Below are 12,229 nucleotides of genomic sequence, written 5' to 3'. Positions count from 1 at the left end.
CATCCCCATTTCAAGTTTCTGAAAAAGTAGACATGATGCAACACTCTAATGCATGAACCAGCTAGGGTGTGACAAAGCATGGCAATGATGCTATATTTGTTGTCATCGACAAGCTCACTAAAGTGGCTCATTTTCTTCCTATCAAAGAATCTATCACAGCAGCTCAGTTGGCAGACCTATATACCTCCAGGATTGTCTCGTTGCACGACATTCCGCAGTTGATATCTTCAGATCATGGAAGCATCATTAACTCTAAATTCTGGGACTCCTTTCAGAAGGCCATGGGCACCAAAATTCGCTTCAGCACAGCCTTTCATCCTCAAACTAGTGGCCAAGTCGAGCGAGTAAATCACATTCTTGAAGATATGCTCAGGGCTTGTGTCATTTCTTTCGGTATGAAGTGGGAAGATTGTCTTCCATATGCGGATTTCTCCTACAACAACAGCTTCCAAGCGAGTTCGGGCAAGACCCCATTCGAGATTCTCTATGGTGGAAAGTTCCTTACTCCTCTTAATTGGTCGGAGACTGTTGAACGCCAACTTCTTGGCAATGACTTGATCACAGAGGCTGAAGAAATGTGCAAAGTCATTCGTGAAAATCTCAAGGCCGCGCAATCGCACCAGAAGAGTTACTATGATAGCAAGCATCATGACTTGGCTTTCGAGATCGGAGACCATGTCTACCTTCGCGTCTCTCCAATGAAAGGTACTCGTCGCTTCGGTATCAAAGGGAAGCTTGCCCCTAGATACGTGGGTCCTTTCAAGATCATTGGCAAAAGAGGCGGTCTCTCCTAACAACATGAGCTTCCATCCAACTTTGGAAATGTGCACGACGTGTTTCACGTGTCTCAGCTTCGCAAGTGTTTCAAGACTCATGACCGCACCATCAACTTCGAAGAGATTGATCTCCAAGAAGACATGTCTTATCATGAGCATCCCGTTGCTATTCTTGAAGAAACTGAGCGCAAGACTCGCAACAAGTGTATCAAATTCCTGAAAGTGAAGTGGTCACACCATTCCGACCGAGAGGCCAACTAGGAACGCGAGGACCACCTCCATTCCAAATATCTGGAGTTTTTCCAGTCCTAGATCTCGGGACGAGATCCTTTCGAGTGGTGGAGTGTTGTAACACCCCGGATGTAATTTACCATATTTGTACTCCAACTATTGCCATTTTTGGCTTTAAGTTATGATATTCCCTCGTGGTTGGGTTTTGCCTTCCTTTGGCTTTTTGTCCATGTCATGCATTGCATATCATGTCATCATGTGCATCGCATTTGCATACGTGTTCGTCTCATGCATCTGAGCATTTTCCCCGTTGTCCGTTTTGCATTTTGGCACTCCTATGTCCTCCGGCGTCTCCTTTTTGCCTCTTTTTGTGTGCGGGTGTTAAACGTTCTCGGATTGGACCGAGACTTGCCAAGTGGCCTTAGTACACTACCATAGACGGCCTATCAAGTTTCGTGCTATTTGGAGTCCGTTTGATACACCAACGGTTAACCGACGAACCATGAAGGCCTCGTGTGTGGTGCAGCCCAACACCCCTCCAAAGTGGACCAAAACCCATGTAAACCCCCTCCATCCTCTCGGTCGTTCGATCATAATCGCGTGGCCGAAAACCACACTCCATTTGGACTCTCCTAGCTCCTTCTATGTATAAATAGGTGCCCCCTCCTCCAAATTCGCGGTGAAACCCTAAGGAATAGCCCCTACCACCGCCGGACGTGTCCGTTTCCGCCGGACACGCCCGCGCCACCGCCCGCGCCGCCACCCGCCATGTGGCGCGCCTCTGCCCCCAACCGCGCCGGCCCGCCGAGCCCGCGACGGGACCTCCCCGGCCCGCGCGCCCGCCGCTGCCTGTCGCCAGCACCCGCCCCCCGTGCCGCCCACCTCCGCCGCCCGCGCCCTTCGCCGCCGCCCCACTCGCCGGCCACAGCCACCGCCTCCCGTGGTCTGCGCTGACCTAGCCGCCCGCCGGACCGGCGACCCCGCGCCCGTCTCCGCCGTCCCCTACAGCTCCGGCCGTCGTTCCCCTCCTCTCCAGCGGCTTCTTCGGTGATCTCGCCGATGAACCTCGAAGTTTGTGCCCGAGAATCCTAGATCCAGATCTGCTTCGGAGGTTGACTTTTCGTCTAAGTCAGTTTTTTGTTATTTTTTCAAGCATTCTTCATCATGCCATATCTCCGCGTCCGTAACTCTATTTTGAGCGTGCCATATATCAAAATGTTCGTTAGGTTGCCGTCTTCATTTTATTCCATTGCACCATGCTTGTTTGAGTCCATTTTGATGCCTAAAATCCTGTTGCAAGAGTGCTATAAAATGTTAGTTCCTGATTCGTATCAGATTATGAGCATTTGTCATTTTTTCCATGATTATTGTGTGCCTCCTATGAACTTGAGCCCTACATGTGTTTTGGGCTATGCCATGCCATCTTTACAGGGGTGTATGCCATGTATTTTTGTGATCAATGTGGTTACTAGCACAAGCATGCAAAGTAGCTCTCGTGATTTTGCTAATTTCAGGGACTTAGAATTCTTCTAAGTCATTTCCCAAATGTTATTTTTATGACATGTATTCATGTTTCTACAGAGTGATACATGCCTCTTTTGATCATGTTCAGTAAGGATGATTTGAGCATATGGTTTTGCTCTATCCATCCATGTCTTATTTTGCATTTATGGAGTACCCTAGCATGATTCAATCTTGCTCTACCTTTTCTATAAAATGTTCCTGGCAGATTGTTTACGTGTTAATCAATTTTGCCAAGGTTGTTGTAGTTGATCCATGCATGCTATGAGATTGTTCTTGCCATGGTTAGCCTCTTGATCATGTCTTCTTGCTGGGTGTATGCTTAGTTTGTAATGCAATGCCCTGTGGTGAGTGCATCGAGCTCACAAACATGCCTTCGTAACTCTGTTTATGCCATGTCCAGTTTTCTGCAAGTCTGAATCTATTAACGAAACTTGCTATGTTTACATGGGTGCCATCATGTTTCCTGATCCTTTTTGGCTTATGGTCAGTAAGGGACTTTTTTTATATGCTTTGAGTAGATGCATGCCATGCCTTGCTTTGCTATGTCCTGATCCTGTAGCATGTTGATATCTTGCTCTAAACATTGCTTCCCGATGTTAATTCATGGCATGTTGTTATTTTCACCAAGTCTGTGATGCTGTTATCTTTTGCACTTTTGCCATGCTTGTTTGAGCCTGCTATTTTGTGATTGAGCGGTAGCTCAGTGTTCATCTTTTGTCAAGCATATTGAGTGGATCACTGCCATGACCTTTGCTGCTTTGTTAGAGTGCAGTAGCTTATTTTCTTGTTGCATTTTAGATGGCATCGTGTTGTTAATCGCAGAATTGTGCCATTATTGTTTTGCTTGCCATTTGCAAACCGTGCATCCATTTCCGGTGATCTTCATATCAATTTTGACCGAAATCAACTCATGTTTCCAGCGGCACTCTTGGTTTGCGAAGTTGAGGCTTGGTTCAATCTTTCCCTTCCGAAGCACGCATATGCATTGCATATTACATCCCGCATATCATGCCATGTTTTGCATCATGTTGCTTGCGCATTGCACCGTGGTTGATTGTGTTTCCCTTGCTTGTGTTCTTGCCTTGGGTAGAGCCGGGAGACGAGTTCGTGATCGAGGAACCCGTTTAGTACGCTTATGAGGATCAAGCTTACGTCAACTCGGAGAACTTTGCAGGCAAGATGACCATACCCTCGAAATCACTTCTATCTTTGCTTGCTAGTTGCTCGCTCTATTGCTATGCCTATGCCACGATACCTACCACATGCTTTATTATGCCTCCCGTATTGCCATGTCAAACCTCTAACCCACCTTGTCCTAGCAAACCGTTGTTTGTCGATGTTACCGCTTTGCTCAGCCCCTCTTATAGCGTTGCTAGTTGCAGGTGAAGATTGGAGTTTGTTCCTTGTTGGAACATGATTATTATTGGGATATCATTATTATATCTTGTTTACTTCAATGTATCTATATACTTGGTAAAGGGTGGATGGCTCGGCCTTATGCCTGGTGTTTTGTAACACTCTTGTCGCCGTAGTTTCTGTCATACCGGTGTTATGTTCCTTGATTTTGCGTTCCTTACGTGGTTGGGTTATAATGGGAACCCCTTGACAGTTCGCCTTGAATAAAACTCCTCCAGCAAGGCCCAACCTTGGTTTTACCATTTGCCACCTAGCCTTTTTCCCTTGGGTTTCGCGAACTCAAGGGTCATCTTTATTTTGACCCTCCGGGCCAGTGCTTGTCTAAGTGTTGGTCCAAACTGGGCGATGTCCGGCGCCCCCTGGGCAACCAGGGTCTATGCGAACCCGACATCTTGCCCATCCAGTGTGCCCTGAGAATGAGATATGTGCAGCTCCTATCAGGATTTGTAGGCATATTTGAGCGGTTTTGCTGGTCTTGTTTTACCATTGTCGAGATGTCTTGTAACCGGGATTCCGAGTCTGATCGGGTCGTCCTGGGAGAAGGAATATCCTTCGTTGACCGTGAGAGCTTGTGATGGGCTAAGTTGGGACACCCCTGCAGGAATTTGAACTTTCGAAAGCCGTGCCCGCGGTTATGGGCAGATGGGAATTTGTTAATATCCGGTTGTAGAAAACCTGACACTTAACTTAAATTAAAATGTATCAACAGAGTGTGTAACCGTGATGGTCTCTTTTCGGCGGAGTCTGGGAAGAGAAGACGGTCTCGTGTTATGCTTGAACGTAAGTAGTTTTAGGATCACTTCTTTATCTTTGTAGCTTCTCGATCGTGCTTTGCCTTCTCTTCTCGCTCTCATTTGCATATGTTAGCCACCATATATGCTAGTGCTTCCTGCAGCTCCACCTCACTACCTTTTCCTACCCATGAGCTTAAATAGTCTTGATCGCGAGGGTGTGAGATTGCTGAGTCCCCGTGACTCACAGATTACTTCCAAAACCAGATGCAGGTGCCAATGATGCCATTCCAGGGGATGAGACCGAACTCAAGTGGGAGTTCGACGAGGACTCAGGACATTACTACGTTTCCTTTCCAGACGATCAGTAGTGGAGCCCAGTCGGGGTGATCGGGGATCTTATGCATTTCGGGTTGTCTTTATTTTGGTTCCGTAGTCGGACCTTGATTGTATTCTGGATGATGTAATGCTATATTTATGTATTGTGTGAAGTGGCGATTCTAAGCCAACTCTGTACCTCTTTCTTACTCAGTACATGGGATTTGTAAAGATTACCCCTCTTGCGACATGCCTACAATGCGGTTATGCCTCTAAGTCGTGCTCCGACACGTGGGAGATATAGACGCATCGTGGGTGTTAGACTGACCACATGTAGTTGGCCTTAAAGAGCACCTTCTAGATGTCTTCGTGCGTAGTGCCGAAGAACTGTTGCAAGGTCTGGTGCTCGGCCGGATCAAACTCCCACAAATGGCAAGTCTGGCTTTGGCACGGAAGGATCCGGCGAACGAGCGTCACCTGGATCACATTGACAAGCTTGATGTTCTTGTCTACCATGCTCCTGATGCACGTCTGGAGCGCTGTCAGCTCGTCCGACGAAGACCAGTCCAGGCCCTTCTCTAGCCAGGAGGTGAGCCGCGTTGGGGCTCCAGACTGGGATTCGGGAGCCGTGGTCCAGGTGGCGTCATGAGGCTCTGTGACGTAGAACTACTGTTGTTGCCACCCTTTGACGATCTCCACGAAGGTACCTTTGGGCCATGTGACCCTGGGCATCTTGCTCACCATAGCGCCTCGGCACTCTGCGTGTTGACCACCCACCACCTTTGGCTTCACATTGAAGATCTTTAACCACAATCCGAAGTGGGGTTTGATGTGGAGGAAGGCCTCGCACACAACAATGAATGTCGAGATGTTGAGGAAGGAGTTGGGGGCCAGATCATGGAAATTCAGCCCGTAGTAGAACATGAGTCCGCGGACGAATGGGTGGAGAGAGAATCCCAATCCACAAATGAAGTGGGGGATGAATACCACCCTCTCATGGGGGCTCCGGGGTGGGGATGATCTTCCCCTTTGCTAGAAGCCAGTGGGCGATTTCCTGGGCTAAGTACTCAGCCTCCCGGAGCTTGGTGATGTCCTTCTCCTTGACGGACGAAACCATCCACTTGCCCTGCGCTCAAGATCCGGACATGGCTGGAGTGCTTTTTTGAGGTGGAAAGGATGGAAGCTTGGGCGCTAGAGCTCGAGAATGGATGGGCAGAGAGGAAGAGGGCATGGGTGAAAAGGTGAAATCCTTATCCCTTTATAAAGGCTGCGAATATCAAGCGCCTCCCCACTCGCCTTAAAACTCGCCTATTCCCCAAGGGCCATGCAGACAGCGCAGTTGGATTACCCATGCCCGTACTGATGAGAATCCCGCAATAAGGGGAAACGATCTCTGCTTCGACAAGACGTGCCAATAAAACTGCGTCTTGAAACGTGGAGCGGGAGGCTAAAAAATGGTTCGAAATAAGGATCAGGTAGGGACGTGATGTGACGTTACAAAAGCTATCAGTAGATTGGACTCGTGAAATATTATGCTCTCTGCGGTTCTGTGTGGTATTTGGTTTGTAGATCCGGACATGTTTTCTGTGTTCGAAAGCTGTTTTGAAGTATTCGGAGGAGGAACCCGCCTTGCAATGCCGAAGACAATCTGTGCACCGGACACATCGTCATTGATTCCTAGTTCAGGGGCTACTGAGGGAGTCCTGGATTAAGGGGTCCTCGGGCGTTCGGACTATGTAACATGGGCCGGACTAATGGGCTATGAAGATATAAGACAGAAGACTTCCTCCCGTGTCTGGATGGAACTCTCCTTTGCGTGGATGGCAAGCTTGGCGTCTGGATGTATTATTTCCTTTCTCTATAACCGACTGTGTAAACCCTAGGCCCCTCCGGTGTCTATATAAACCGGAGGGTTTAGTCCGTAAAGGAAATCACAATCATACAGGCTAGCCATCTAGGGTTTAGCCATTACAATCTTGTGGTAGATCAACTCTTGTAATTCTCATATTCATCAAGATCAATCAAGCAGGACGTAGGGTATTACCTCCATCAAGAGGGCCTGAACCTGGGTAAAACATCGTGTCCCCTGCCTCCTGTTACCAACGACCCTAGATGCACAGTTTGGGACCCCCTACCCAAGATCCGCCAGTTTTTACACCGACATACGTTCCATTGAAGAAGAAAAATTAAAAACAAACACACCAACACGTCATGGTCAAACTTTGATTCGTCCACACATGGTTCCTAACCCTCCACTAAGTGAACAACTACCAAACGCATCAAATTATCACGTGAGTTGCCTCTTCATCCAGAAATGAGCTCCACCATGTACCAGAGCATGTGTGTTACAGAATGAGGAACAAAGTACGTGCATCCGTGCGTGCAATTTTTCTCTTCATGCACGTACTCCATTTTTTCTGGGTGATTCGTCCACGTACTCGGCCTACGTTGGTGACCATTAGTGAGTCTCACTTATCTCTACATCTCTACATCTCAACATGTACATGTACATCTGCATCTATGTCTACACTACATCTACATCTACCTCTACTATAGTACAACAAGTTTTAAACATGAGACCAGCCATTTTCTTACATGACACGACCAGACTGTATCGCTTCTTGCTCCTCCCCTCTCTCAAAGTGCGTCCGGCAGGCGATTTAGCCGTCGATTGAGGTCGGTTCGCTCACACTCGGTCCCACATGTTATAAATTTAAAAAGAATACTCTGGCCAGTGGACCATTGAAAGAAGTATATTTTTCACCCTCAAATGTAAGTTGATGGACAAATAACCCCCCAAAGTCAATTTTGGTACGATTTTTACCCTCAAATATCTAAAACCGGGTATATCATCCCCTTGTGCGATTTTAGTTTTCACATGTTAGAGTTTAGGGAGTTTTGATTGTTTACTAGGAATTGACTAATTATTTACACTAATGAAATGGCAACGACACCATCGGAAGCCACAGATATCATCAGAGATGTACCCAATGGACCCCGACCTTCCCTACGAGGAGAGGAGATCATGTGGGTGCCTTTCAAGCTCAAGGGGTCATCGGGCTACCTCGTCGGCTCGTCGCCCACCTACCTCTGGTCCTCCCAGAGCCTCTATCATTGTCACGCAGCTCACGGTGGCGCTCATTTGCAGGTGGCCGCTGCTAGCTAGGAGACATAGTTGAGTTAATCGAGCCCTACGTGAAAATCAATTGTGTCCTTGGCCTAAGCTCCGCCACTACTAGAAGATAACTCCGGTAGAGGAGGTTGATGAGAGGCAACATCGTGCTACCTCCATTGGTCGTTTGATTCATAGGATATAATGCTATAAGATTTTTTCCCATGTAATCATGTGTTAATTGGCAATCTAGCATCCACCCAACTTTTTTTCACTTCCTTTGTTTTTCCTGTGTCAAACACTCTGGTTTTTTAGGGGAACATTATGTTAATGCTATGGGATTCAAGTGGACATGCCACTCCAATCCTTTATTTTTCGTTACGAAGAGAGTACTTGCTGCTACAAGAGCATTGTGCCGCTCCAAGAGCCGCCTATATTAATTAACCATGCAGTAGTTCATTTTGTAGTACTAGGTTAGTAGGTGACCTTGCGCTTGGCTCTTCTCCTCTTCCGGAAGTCGAACAATAATGATGGTACTATAGTAGTACTTCTAGCAATCTGACACCAAATGAACTGCTGCACGTCCACCGCTTGTAAGCAAAAGTTTCTCGTCGTGTTGCGAGCCATCAAGAAATAATGATGGTGCTTGATCCCAGTGACAGAAAGGGAACCTACACGTATTGTATTGTTGCCATCGAGGATAAAAGGATGGGGTTTATACCATATTGCTTGAGTTTATCCCTCTACATCATGTCATCTTACCTAGTGCGTTACTCTGTTCTTATGAACTTAATACTCTAGATGCATGCTGGATAGCGGTCGATGTGTGGAGTAATAGTAGTAGATGCAGAATCATTTCGGTCTACTTGATACGAACGTGATGCCTATGTTCATGATCATGCCTAGATATCATCATAACTATGCGCTTTTCTATCAATTGCTCGGCAGTAATTTGTTCACCCACCGTAATATATGCTACCTTGAGAGAAGCCACTAGTGAATCCTATGGGCCCCGGGTCTACTTTACATCATATAAGTTTCCGATCTACAATTCTAGTTTACCATTTATTTTGCAATCTTTACTTTTCAATCTATACAACAAAAATACCAAAAATATTTATCTTATTATCTTTATTAGATCTCACTTTTGCAAGTGGTCGTGAAGGGATTGACAACCCCTTTATCCCGTTGGTTGCGAGGTTCTCGTTTGTTTGTGTAGGTACTAGGCGACTTGCGTGTAGTCTCCTACTGGATTGATACCTTGTTTCTCAAAAACTAAGGGAAATACTTACACTATTTTGCTGCATCACCCTTTCCTCTTCAAGGGAAAACCAACGCATGCTCAAGAGGTAGCAAGAAGCATTTCTGGCACCGTTGCCGGGAGATCTATTCTCAAGCCAAGACGTACCAAGTACCCATCACATACTCTTATCCCTCGCATTACATTATTTGCCATTTTCCTCTCGTTTTCCTTTCCCCACTTCACCCTTGCCGTTTTATTCGCCTCTTTTCCATTCACACTTTTTCCGTTCGCTTTCTTTTGCTTGCCTCTTGTGTGATTGTGTGTTGGATTGATTGTTTGTCATGATGGCTCAAGACAATACTAAATTATGTGACTTTACCAATACCAACAACAATGATTTTATTAGCACTTCGATTACTCCTCTTATCGATGCTGAATCTTGTGAAATTAATACTGCTTTGTTGAATCTTGTCATGAAATATCAATTTTCTGGCCTTCCTAGTGAAGATGCCGCTACCCATATAAACAACTTTGTTGATTTACGTGATATGCAAAAGAAGAAAGATGTGGATAATGATATTGTTAAACTGAAGCTATTTCCATTTTCTCTTAGAGATCATGCTAAAACTTGGTTCTCTTCTATGCCTAAAAATAGTATTAATTCATGGAATAAGTGCAAAGATGCTTTTATCTCTAAGTATTTTCCTCCCACTAAGATCATCTCTCTTAGAAATGATATTATGAATTTTAAGCAACTTGATCATGAGCATGTTGCACAAGCTTGGGAGAGGATGAAATTAATGATACGTAATTGCCCTACACATGGTTTGAATTTATGGATGATTATACAAAAAAATTATGCTTGATTGAATTTTGCTTCTAGAAATCTTTTAGATTCAGCCACGGGAGGCACTTTTATGGAAATCACTTTAGAAGAAGCTACTAAACTCCTAGATAATATTAAGGTTAATTATTCTCAATGGCACACCGAAAGATCTACTAATAAAAAAGTTCATGCGAGAGAAGAGATTAATGTTTTGAGTGGAAAGATGGATGAACTTATGAAGTTGTTTGCTAATAAGAGTGTTTCTTCTGATCCTAATGGTATGCCTTTGTCCACTTTGATTGAGAATAATAATGAATCCTCGGATGTGAATTTTTTTGGTAGGATCAACTTTGGTAATACCGCGTATAGAGGAAACTTTAATTCTAGGCTGTTCCCTAGTAATTCCTCTAATAATTATGGTAATTCCTACAACAACTCTTATGGAAATTTTAATAAGATGCCCTCTGATTTTGAGACTAGTGTTAAAGAATTTATGAATTCGCAAAAGAATTTCAATGCTTTGATCGAAGAAAAATTGCTTAAGATTGATGAGTTGGCTAGGAACGTGGATAGAATTTCTCTTGATGTTGATTCTTTGACACTTAGATCTATTCCACCTAAGCATGATATCAATGAATCTCTCAAATCCATGATAATTTCCATTGATGAGTGCAAAGAAAGAGCCGCTAGGATGCGTGCTAAGAAAGATTGCTTTGTGAAAGCGTGTTCTTCTAGTTTTCATGACAATAATGATGAAGATCTAAAAGTGATTGGTGTGTCTCCTATTAAATCTTAGTTTGCCAATATGAATCTTGATAAAGATGGGACTGGAGATGAGTCAACTTTAGTTAAAAGGCGTCCCAATGAGTCAGAGTTTTTAGATCTTGATGCAAAAATTAATAAAAGTGGGATTGAAGGGGTCAAAATTTTACACAGCAATGAACCCACTATTTTGGATTTCAAGGAATTTAATTATGATAATTGCTCTTTGATAGATTGTATTTCCTTGTTGCAATCCGTGCTAAATTCTCCTCATGCTTATGATCAAAATAAAGCTTTTACCAAAAACATCGTTGATGCTTTAATGCAATCCCATAATGAAAATCTTGAACTAGAAGTTTCTATCCCTAGAAAACTTTATGATGAGTGGGAACCTACTATTAAAATTAATATTAAAAATTATGAATGCTATGGTTTATGTGATTTGGGTGCTAGTGTTTCCATAATTCCAAAAACTTTGTGTGATGTGCTAGGTTTCCGTGAATTTGATGATTGTTCTTTAAATTTGCATATTGTGGATTCCACCATTAAGAAACCTATGGGAAGGATTAATGATGTTCTTATTGTTGCAAATAGGAACTATGTGCCCATAGATTTCATCGTTCTTGATATAGATTGCAATCCTACATGTCCTATTATTCTTGGTAGACGACCTTTCCTTAGAACGATTGGTGCAATTATTGACATGAAAGAAGGAAATATTAGATTCCAATTTCCGTTAAGGAAAGGCATGGAACACTTTACTATAAAGAAAGTTAAACTACCTTATGAATCTATTACGAGAGCCACATGTGGATTGCATACCAAAGATGACAATACCTTGATCTATTCTTGTTTTTATGCGTAGCTAGGGGCGTTAAATGATAGCGCTTGTTGGGAGGCAACCCAATTTTATTTTTGTTCCTTGCTTTTTGTTCCTGTTTAGTAATAAATAAATCTTCTATCCTGTGTTATGATTGTGTTTTTTATGTTTAGTTTAGTGTTTGTGCCAAGTAAAGCCTTTAAGATTTTCTTGGGTGATTGTTATTTGATCTTGCTGTAAAAAACAGAAAGTATGTGCTCACGAGAATAATTTTAATTTTTTACCAGAGAGCGATAAAATACTGATTCCAACTGCAGTAGATCAATATACAAATTATTTAGGACATATTAATTTCTCAGGATTTTTGGATATACAGAATTATTCGAAACTTCCAGATTGCTACAGACTGTTCTGTTTTTGACAGATTCTGTTTTTCGTGTGTTGTTTGCTTAATTTGATGAATCTATGGC

The sequence above is a fragment of the Triticum urartu genome, chromosome 3A (genome assembly GCF_056163025.1).
Source record: "Triticum urartu cultivar PI428250 chromosome 3A, HENAU_Tu73, whole genome shotgun sequence".
Taxonomy (NCBI): domain Eukaryota; kingdom Viridiplantae; phylum Streptophyta; class Magnoliopsida; order Poales; family Poaceae; genus Triticum; species Triticum urartu.
Note: the sequence above shows the minus strand (reverse complement) of the source record.